We start from the raw sequence: 11847 nt of genomic DNA on the forward strand, positions 1-11847 counted from the left end.
TGTAGGCTCTTCTTTATGGGCCTCTACTTGTTGCTCATGAGAAAGACTATGAAAGGGCAGGAGACCAGAAAGAGCATTCCTAAATGGCTCCCCCATTCTGAATCCAGCTTTCATAGGAAGAAAGATACTTAAGCTTCTGAGAGAGAGACAGCAAACAGCCAATATGCACATAAAAAGGTAGTGCATATCATTACTCATTAGGAAAATGCAAACTAAAACAGTAATGAAATGTTAGCCACCGGAATGGCTAATATCAAAAAAGTTGACCATAGCAAGTGTTAACAAAGATGCTGGGCCAACCAGAACTCCTATAGGTTCTTCAGCTTTATCATGTGTTGCCAAAGCTGGCAATATTAGTAATATTAGTAAAGTCACTTTGGAAAACAACATCTAATAGAGCTGTTTATATGCATTTTATTCTGATTCAACATGCTACTTCTAGATGAAGACTCACTAGAAATATTCAAAGCTATCCAACTAATAATGGTCAAAACTAGAATAGACTCAAATATCCATCAACAGTAGAACAGTATATTTCATTGTGCATTCCTGCAATAGAATGCTATAGAGCAATAAAAATAAACAAATCATAGCTACATACAACCACATGAATGAATATCATAAGCATGATGTTAATTAAAGAAACCAGACATGAAGTAGCTCACATTATATGATTTTGTTTACATAAAATTCAAAAACAGGCAAATCATCAACAGTGATAGAAGTCACTACTAACTTGAGGATGGGCAAGGCAACGGGGAATAGATAGGACAATGGTATCGGGATGCCGGTAATGTTCTAATCCTGACCTGAGAGGCAGTTACACAAGAATTCACTTTGTGAAAATTCATTGAGCTATGACTTTATAATCTGTGCACTCCTCTGTTGTATATCTTACTTCAATAAAAATTTATGTAAAAAGTGTGGTCAAGCAGAAAGTGATACTTACAGTATTGAAATATAGATACATATTATTTTTAACTTTAACAAATTTAAATTATGCTTACAATTTAGCAGCACTATTCTATCTGCTTTACAAATAGTAATGCATTTGGCTTTCATAGCCACCTTACAATTCATTATCTCCATTTTACAGATGAGGAGATTGAGGCTTAGAAAGAATGGGTAACTTTTGCAAGTTTTCATAGTTAACAAGTATCAGATTAGGAATTTGAACCTTGACAATTTGTGCTAACTGGTGCCTAATACTGCAAGAAGGAGTTGTATCTCTCATCTCCTTCCTGATCTAAATAAATGTGCTAATTTGCATAATCTTTTATGTTCTCATATATATGCATATTTAGATGATAAAATCATCACTATTAGTAACAACTTCCATTTTTTAACCTCCTTCTTAGTATGTGAATATTCTGAAATAATAAGCAATGGATTCTTCAGCAATTAATGTGTGACATTTATAATTTCAGACGGTTCTATCCATCTTAAGGCAGAGAGATAGATGTTGATTTTTCAGCTTATTCAATCAATAGCTTTTGAATACCAGCTATGTTCCAGGCACTGTTTTAGGTGTGGGGGAGTTTTCTATAAGATAACCAGGGAAGGTCTCTCCAAGGAAGCAACATTTAAGTGGAGGACTGAATAAAGTAAGGAATTAAAACACATAGCTATCTTTGATAGATAGAAGATGGATAGATTGACAGAGAAATAGAGATCTAGGTGAAGAGTGGTCCTGTCAGAGAGTTCATAAAGCACAAAGATTCTGAAGTGAGAGGTCCTTGGCAATTTGGGGAAACAACAAATAGCCCAGTATGCCCGGAGTGGAGTAAGTTAGGAAGAAAGGGGCAGATTGCAGTTCGAGAAGTCACTGGAGATCAAATCCTGTAGGACTTTGTAAACTCTGGCAAGCTTGGAATTTTGCTCCAAGTGTAACACGAAGTCACTGGAGGCCATTGAGCAGAAATGGGAGATGATTTATTATGTATTCATTTCCAAAAGAGCACTATTACAACCATATGGAAAATATATCACAGGAGAGAGGCAAGGGGATAATGATGCTGACTATAATGATTCATATTGTCATTGAGAAACATCTTTTGCGAATGTTGTGATATCTAAGTTTAGTTCAACTCCCTAAATATTGTGTTATTGGTCTAGTCTCACTCTGATCTGGGATTCAATTCTTTCTCTATGTGAGTGAGTGGGTTCCCTCTTCATAAAACAGGGAAATAATATGAATAATGTCTTCAAATTGGCCCCAAGAGCCAATTTACCAGTTTGCTAGATCTGTAGTAACAAAGTACCGCAGACTGGGTGCCTTAAACCACAGGAACTTGTTGTCTCACAGTTCTGGAAGTCATACGTTCAAAATCAAGATATTGGCAAGGTTGTTTTTCTTAGGGACCTGTTCCAGGTCCTCCCTTTAGCTTGTACGTGACTATCTTTTCCCTGAGTCTTCACATCTTCTTTCCTTTATGCTTGTCTCTTTCTCTTCACAGGATGTTCTTTTTGTAAAGACACCAAATTGGAGTAGCATACACCTTAATGGAAGCATCTTAACCTAATAATTACATCTGTAATGGCCTATTTCCAAATAATGTCACATTCTGTGGTAATGGGGACTAGGACTTCAACAATGAAGGGCAGGTACAACTCAACCCATAACATTTACAATTGGCAGAAAATAGAGACCTGAAAAAGAAAGTAAAACTTCAAAAGTAACCCCTTCCATCAGGTGTGCCTTGTGTTGCATGCATAGAAGTCTTAAGTTATTATTGTTTTTATAGATTGGAGTGATAAAAATCACCTTTAACATAATTATAATAATATCCATAACTTAAGCACCTGCTGTCAGCAAGGCTCTGTACAGCCCTTCACATATATTATCTCATTTAGTCTATATACACTCTCTATGAGATATATATTATTACCTATATTCTACAGAAAATAAAATACCCTCATAAATCCCTGGTCATACTATTATTTTTTCTTTAAATTCTTCATTAATTAGAAGAATTATATAGCAATTACAACAAAAAACATGATCACTAGGTAGAATTTTGGAAGTGTATATCAATATTCAACAAAAAAATAGAATACAAAATTGTATATGTGCTATAATTATATCTATGTAAAAAGTATCTATACAGCTAAGTATACATTGAAAAAACTAAGGGAGTAGGATAACCTTCGGGAGTTTGAGTAGTGGAAGTATAATTTTCTCTTTAATGTCATAAGTGTATAAATGTTAATATTAACATTTAAAAGTGAAAGTATAATTAGAAATTGTTACTATCTTAATCCCACTTTCCATGCTAATTAGAACTATGATTCAAATGCCAGCATGTGTCTCCTCAATGAAATAATTTTAGGCCTTCAAGGATATATAAAACTACATTTACTCTCATGTCAAAACAATTCATAGTGTTATGTCTTTCCTTTCACCCTGACTTCAAGGGCTATACAGCAAAGCTAAAGGGCTTCAAGGGCTTCCTGCTCCATAAACTATAAATATTAGAGATCAAGTATCACAGATGAAGTAAGCATAAATCCACATCAAATTAGATGTGGCAGGGAGGACAGTCAGCCATCTGGATTGGAGTATACTCCAGCAAATCCAGCTGAGGTGGAGTGTCAACTCAGAGGGCTGCCCAGAAAGGTTGTTTCATCTCTCTTGATTTAGCTCCACTCCTGCTCCTCATCTGTGCCTTATGGAGGAGCTTGTAAAGACAAGAGACAGCTTTCCAGAGAATTCTATGAGTACTACGTGAAGATCTTTTTGCCATTCACTGAATATGCACGGAAATTCCCTGAATACTAATATTTATGACAAGTCCCTAAATACATGTCTGGTGTGTGACTATGAAAGAATCATTCAAATTAATTTTTCTTTGTTTGAGTTGCTACCCATTAGATCAAATTTGCATACTGCGGGGAGAGCTGCTGGAAGTGAGTCTCTGGCAGGAAGCCTAACATAACCCTCTGGGTCTGATTCATCTTCCTTAAGGACATGTGCTGGTAATAGTTGATAATGATCCCTCTAAAAATTGGGTCACTAAGTAACCCTAGCAGTTATTCTGACTACCTCATGAGGAGAGAGAGGCTAGTAAGTATTAATTTCTCTTTCTCTCACCAAGCCTTGTTAATCCAATCAAGAAATATGTGTCTGTAGCTGCAGGATCTTTCTAATCAGCACATTAATCTTTGATTCTGAACTGCCCTGGTTGTCTCTTTTGCTGAGGGTCTATAAAATAAATTTCTCGGAAAAATAAGGGTGTTCTGATGTGATGTCTTCTCAGCATCATGGTTGTCTAATTAACAAAGACTGAAGACCTAACCAAAAAAAAAAATTGTAGATCTGGTAAGTAAGGAATAGAAAGGAATTTGAAGGCTAAGACTGTCTTTGCATCATAGAGGAAGGAGAAAGTTTGTCAATCATTCATTGTAAGTTCCTTGAGAATGCATGCTGACACACTCTGTTCCAGAGTGTAACATCGCACCTAGCTCAATGGATTTTTGTGGGTTGAAAAATTGAAGTCCCCATATCCTACACCAGTCCAAGATCAGGACACTTAGTCATAAGGACTTCATTGTGTTTTATATTATTTAATTATTTTAATAAATATTCCTTTGATTATTCAGTTTTCTGATTTTGCCTTTACTATTTTCTGTTCTCATTAAATGCTTTTCACAGTTTTTTAATTGTATGCTGTTTTTCAAGTATTGGGCATCCAGACTAGAGTATAAGAATAACTTGATACTTTTCTAAAAGAAGAGAAATCACTTTAGTTTATTGACTGCTTTTTTATATTTTTTCTGTATGATTTTCTTTTTGATACTCTGGAGGACAAGGACCACGTAACAGTACATTTTTTAAAAGAAATTAAACCAGAATTTTGTTTCAGGTTTCCAGATCTAATAGATGATGTTCAAATATTGATTTTCTATTCTTAAATTCTATTCTATTTTCCTCTTAAGAAGAAATACTCATTTGCAATACTTTTATTATATATCATACTTTTAAGTTTTACATTAAAAAATAAATGTGCTAACCTAAAAATTGTTAACTATAATTAAAGCTTCTATTTATTGAGCAGTTATAACATGCCAGGCATTGTTCTAAATGGTATTATGCATATTTATTTATTATTTCAAGTGGGGTCTCACTCTGTTGCCTCAGGCAGGAGTGCAGTGGCACAATCATGGTTCACCACAGCCTCTAACTCATGGGCTCAGTGATCTTCTTGCCTCCACCTCTCAATTAGCTAGGACTACAGGAGCATGCCACCAGGTCTGGCTTTTTTTTTATGTAGAAACGAGGTCTCACTATGTTGCCCAGGTTCAAAGACCTGGACTCAAGCAATCTTCCCTCCTCGGCTTCCCAAAGTGCTGGAATTACATGCATGACCACCGTGCCCAGCCTGATAATGCATATTTATATGTTTAACCTTTTTGAGTCTGGGACTTAAAGTGGCTAAGTAATTAACTCAAGGTGCTACAGTCTGTTATCATCAAAGTTGGGATTTGAATACTGATTCTTTAAGTGTAATTCCCTATCCTTAACCACTACAGTAATCTCCAGGTGTTTGGGTGAACCTGATGGTATATTTGGTTACAACCTCAATCTCTGCATTGTGCAGTTGTCCTGGTGCATGACATTTCTGTGGGATATGACCTTCTGGCTATGTTTGCCAACAGGAAAGGCAAGAGGTTGGAAGGGACTACTCCCAAAGCCACAGAGATCTAGTTAAAAATTGTTATGTCTGAGTATCTCACGTGGATCTTATTGGTTTGGGGATTAAGAGATGTTGGGCGGGGGGAGGTTGTAAAACTCCTGGGTCTTTAGCGTGCCTCTCTCCAATTTAAAAATATTTTAATTTTAAAACACAAACGTCTTTTGTGGGAATAAAAATTACACAGATTTCTAAAGATGAAACATGAAACTTCAAAGAAACATTTTGCTTTTGACCTACTCTTTTCCAGCCCCCTGGGGTTTCCATTTACTCCCCCCACCCCCCGCAGTTAGGAGAGTAGAAAAGTTTGACACACTCTGATGTATTTCAAAGTCTCTGCCATTACGAAGTGAAATTTGGCTCTCAGAAACTAGTTAATTTCTTTGAGAGAAAGAGAATATTTATGACAGGAAAACCTTTGCAGGTAAATTCTGTACATTTAACACCTTTTCTGAGGCTTTTACTAAGCTACAGATGTGTAAAAGAAAATCTGCATCATTTTACCCACAGTAGCCTGTTTAAATCTCAAGCTCAGCCTAAAACATCTCATGCCAAAAACTTCTTAGCCCAGGCAGAGAAATTAATATTTGATCTACTGCTCACACATACAGGACAGCCAGCCAAACACCTGGGACAAGAGAAATGCCAGCAGTCACTGCTGACTCTTCTTTTCAGTTTGCCTTAACAGGTTTTTATGTAGGAAGTTGTTCTGAAGAGGATACTGTGGCCGGCTGTGCCCCTGCTCCTGAGCGGCGGGAAAAGCAGCACGGTATCAGAGAAAGCCCAAGGGCTGAGCAGTCACCCAGATTTCATTAAATTCCAGCCCTTCCACTTAATTTTTATTTGTCCTTCAGGTAGATACTTAGCTTCTCTGAACCTCAGTTTCCTTGTCTGTAAAATGGGGATGATGACAATAATATTTACTTTGTAAACTAGTTCAGAATATTAAAAGAGATAAATATATGTAAAGTGCACGAACTAGAGCTGGGCACATGGCCAGTTTCCAGGAAATGCAGGCTTCACCATTACCATTAATTTGGAAAGATAGGGGAAGGTCTCCCAAGCAGTCACCCAGTTTCTAGTCACTCTCCTCTTTTCTGTCTGGTACACAGAGAGTAAACCCGTTTTTCAGCCCATGGCTTTGCCATGTCACAACCTGCCCAAGACCATGCGGATTCCCAAGACCAGGAGCATCAAACCCTAACGCCTCTACTTTGGCTATAAGATCTGTTACTTCCTCTCCCAACCCTTCACCCTCTTCTCCCTTTTGGATCCCAGTGTTTCATCCTAATCAGTTTTCCTTTCTGTCTTTGTTTATGACTATTTCCTGCCCTGGTACTTATGCCCCTGATGATTCCCTTGCCTGAAATTCCAGGCTTCCCTCTCTGTCACCTCTGTGAAAGCTACATACTTTGTGGGCAGACTGGGTTGGAATCTGCACTCTGATCCTCAGTAGCTATGAGACTGCCCACACTTTTTTCCTCTTGAGCCTTCAATTTCTTAATCCATAAAAAAATTGAAATACTTGATTCTGTAAGATGGTTAGTACTCAATGAGAGGTACTTTGAGAAAGTTACATTCACCCTATAACCATCAAAGCTGGATGCAAAATTCTTTTGTTCCAGGACACATGTCCTCATTATTGAGAGTAATATCTGTGGTCCTTGTCTGTAATGTATTCAACTTGAAGGTGGTGGAAGATCTCCTTGATTACAGGAGTTTGATTTTCTGCTACAAGGCGTATTTCCTCTGTGTGAGACCTTGGGTAATTTCCTCAATGTCTCTTAACCTCAATTTCCAAAGCTCTTAAAACATTCCAGGTCACATACAATCAGTATAAAATTAAATGAGAGGCATAACATAGAATTTTAGAAATGTATTCAAAAAAACCATGCTTATTAGTTTGCATCCAGGATACTTTTGATTGCAGGTATATATTTTGTATCTATTGCTTGACCTTTTCAAGGGTATGGATTTTTGTTTTATAATTTTTAGTAGAATTTAAAGTTTCTTGCCAGTGAAGATCCTACATCTTGTCATTTTAAATGAATTTTTAAAAATGCATTCCATTTGAATGGCTTGTTTTGGATTTTGAACTAAGTAAGGGATTAAAGGATACTAGAAGGAAAAGGTTATAGAAAAGCCTAGATAGTGATCAGAAGAAAAAGCAAGAACAGGAAGGAGAAAACTTCATCCATCTTCCAGAGGGAAGATGATTCTTCCTCTGGTTCTCCAAGTCCAGGGGTAATCGGTATCAGGCCCCTCTTGTCAGTAACCAGTTGATGATACAGACTTCCTCCTCCAATGTCACCCCTCTTCAATGTCCAGGCCTTCCAGTGTCCATGGGCAGAGCTAAGATAATTATAGACATTTCTATTTTAGCCTAATTGTGTTCACCAGAGACCTAGATATGCCTCCTTCTATTTAGATACTTCAGAGCAGGAGCTGGGCTGAAAAGATCTCTGGGAAAGAACTAATCTAAGTCAAAGTTCAAAAGCTTAAAAGACCTGACTTAGAGAAGGGCATTTAATGAGTTGTGGGACCGTGCATGGGACTTTTCCATCATACAAGTAGGATTTTTTTAACCAGCATTTTAAATATTCCTTTATGCACAAATAACTACCAGAATAACACATCTGAGAATGAAACTCTTGTCATAACAGACTTATGTTTAATAAAATGACTTCATAGTGTTTAGTATGGAGCACCAGACTAAGAATCAGAAGATCTAAATCCAGAGTCTAATTTCTCCCTCTGAATTTGAGCATAACTCTTAACTCTCATGGATTTGGGATTCCTCCGCTACAAAGGTAGGGATTAGACTGGATGGCCTTAAATCACTCCCAAATCCAGAGTTATCTAGCCATATTCTCTAACTTAGAGAGCCTGAGGGCATCTACAGGCCTTCAGCCCCACCCTAATCCTATTTGTGGAAACGATGGCCCCAGAACATGTCTCACATTTGTTTGTGAATTAATTACCTTGGCTACTTTGGTCTTTCATGATTTTCCTCTCCTGCTTAGGCTCAGCAGTGACGCCTTCTGTAGTTGCCAATGCTGATGCCAAATATGATTACTATGTGCCACTAATATGGCACCCGTGTAAGGCTGCTAATGACTGGCTTCATGAGCACCGCAATGGCTCCTGCTAAAGTCATTAGCAACATCTGGTGCTGCTGCCAGCCCAGACAGCAATGCTGCTATCCTTTGGGCTCCCAAGGACCCAGAGATATTTTAGGATAGCAGCTCCTTTACCTATATTACTATATCCAGTTTGTTCTAAGATTCTTTGTGGGCTGGGCTAGCTTGTAGCCTGCACCTCTCAAAATCACCCCTCCTCTCCAACCCTGACCTTGATCAAGAAGTTAGCAGCACTCCTTTCTTTGGGATTTGCTCAAATAGGACCTCTTCCCAGGCCCATCTCATCATCACAATACACCTAAATCTTAGGGTAATTACAGTTTAAATTCAAGCAGAGTTCCCTCCACCCCATACAACTAAATGAGATAAAGGCTGAATGATCTGAGCCTGGAGAGCAAAAGTTAAACGTGGTTGAAAGAAGTTTAGTTTCCTAAAATGCTGATGGGAGGGAGTGCCTTTTTGTGCATTAGAAAGGCTGGTGGTCATAGCCTACCCTTGCTAGGTGAGATGAAAAGAAGAATATAAAGAGAGGAAAGAAGAAAAGACACCAGAATTTTCTTTCTTTGTCTTTATATATCTTACGGTGCTTCTCTGGTTTTATTTTTCTCCTGGACTACCTAGGGAATTACAGCCTACTTATTAATAAATATTCCCTTCTGGAAATCTAGAATATCACAATTTACTTTCTTAAGTATTTATGAAAGGGAAACCAGCACACCAATTGATATTTCATCACTGTTGCTACTCCTATATAGTTCAAGGTCTCTACATATTTGGCCTGAGCTTCTAATCTCATTAGGATTCACATTAGCGCGGAGTAAGTGTTCACTGAGATCAAAGAGCAATTTGTCTGATTAGTCTGTTCTATTAGCATCTCTTCCAGTATCAACACTAGATACCCTCATCCTAGGATTGCTTGATAACACCCCAGTATCTGTAAGTTAAAGTGATTCTTAACAAGATTCTCACATCCTGTTCCTTTCTACTTCTCCATATTCACTTTCACTCACTCCCAATGTTCCCACAAAGCTGCCCCCCAACACATATGCACTTCACGCATATCTATGCCCACACACATAAATGATCATATGTGAAATTGCATGGTGCAGACTTTACTGGTAATTAGAGTTCAGGGAAAGATACATCTCTGAAGTCTGGAATGAATAAGAAAGAGGGAAGAAAATGCTTGACAATAATATATTAAAGAAACGTGTGTTAGCAAAGAGAGTTAAACCTTGGAAGTGGAGGTCAAAAGTTGAAGGACCTTTTTTGCTATTATGTCTCAGGACAAGGATTTGGCCCAGGGAATGATGCAAAGAGAAGGATATTCAGGAGACTGGTAGAAACTGCAATAGGAGGCATAAGGAAGGAATTAGAGTTGTGGCAGGAGCACTGGACTGAGGAAACATAAAAAATCAAGAAGATATAGGTATCACTGTTGATCTCAGCCTGGTACTTTTTTTAAAAAGCCAAGTTCTCTATGAAGCAGATATTGCTAATTGTCCTGGTGCAACCATTCTCCTCTTTTTTCACTGAAGATGGCTCGTGGTTTTTAGCTATGCACATAGCCTGTCAGAAAGGAGATTACTCTCTCTAGCACACATTGCCCTTAGGTATGGCCATATGTCTAAGTTCTGGCCAATGGGATATGGGTGCAAGTAATGGGGCAACTTCCAGATCCCACCTTTAAAAGTAGGGGCTATGCCTTCTGCTTTCTCTCCCCATTTCTCCTGTGGAATGAGACGTGGTGGGTGGGGATCCATCACATCGACAAGGTCCCATGCTGACAAGGACTCCTTTGGGCCCCTGTTTCTCTCAGAACAGAGCAAGCATACTAGCTTGAATGTTTAAGAGTAAGAGAACTAAACTTTCTTGTGTAAGTCACTGTGATTTTACATCTGTTTTATGCAGTACAATCTTATATCCTAATTAGTATGCTTTTTAATCTTACAAGTAGAGAACATTTTAGAAACAATAAAGTTTAGGTTAATTTAAAAATACAAAATTTAGAAACAGAGATCATACGCATCAGAAATTATCTCAGGGATGTCATGGTCTTATTTTTTTTTAATGCCTTGATAAGTGTTAGTAGCCATCAACACCCTTACCCCTCAGCAGTAGTAGCCAACACCCTCACACTCCACCAGGTCTTCAGGGATCAGTGGATGATGAAGGTTCAAACAAAGAAGTTGCTTTTCTAATAGAGATGGAAGAATCTAGAGTTCCTGGAAGGTAATTCAAGAGGAACAGGATGGAAACAGAGATGGGAAAGAGAAAGGCTGCATTGTGCAATGTAATTCTCTATGATTCTTCAGAAACCTTCAATAAAATATGATAAACCCAAGAATGCTTGATGTAAGCGCATTTTATTGGGTAAACCTGTTTGGAAACTGAATTTTGTGTCTAGACTAACAAAGCAGATAACAGCTATAGACAGAGGAGGCAGAAAGCAAAAAGAAATATGAGAATAAGCCCATATGTCTTTATAGGGACAGAACAGATTTTTCAACCTTAGCACTGTGGTCATTTTGACCTGAATGGTGTTGTGTTGTGGGAGCTGTCCTCTGTACTGTAGAGTAGCAGCATTTCTGCCTCTGCCCATTAGCTACCAAGCTCCTCTTCCCTCACTGCCCAGGAATGACAACCAAAAACATCTCCAGATATTCCCAAATGTCCCGTGTGGGGCAAAGTCACACTCTGTTGAGAACCACTGCTAAATAGATTGGGTCCTCAGTATGAAGATCACTGTTAAAGATGAGAGTCTGAGCCCGGCTTGGTGGCTCAGCCTGTAATCTCACACCTTTGGGAGGCTGAGGTGAGTGAATTGCTTGAGCCTGCGGGTTCGAGACCCTCCTGGGCAACTTGGCGAGACGTCATCTCTAAAATAAATCAAAAATTAGCTGGCCGTGGTAACACATGCCTGTAGTTCCAGCTACTTGGAAGGCTGAGGCGGAAGGATCGCCTGCGCCCAGCAGGTCGAGGCTGCGGTGGCCGGGAGCGGCCACTGCACTCCAGTC

The sequence above is a fragment of the Carlito syrichta genome, unplaced genomic scaffold (genome assembly GCF_000164805.1).
Source record: "Carlito syrichta isolate Samal-C Ts95f unplaced genomic scaffold, Tarsius_syrichta-2.0.1 Scaffold113571, whole genome shotgun sequence".
Lineage (NCBI taxonomy): Eukaryota > Metazoa > Chordata > Mammalia > Primates > Tarsiidae > Carlito > Carlito syrichta.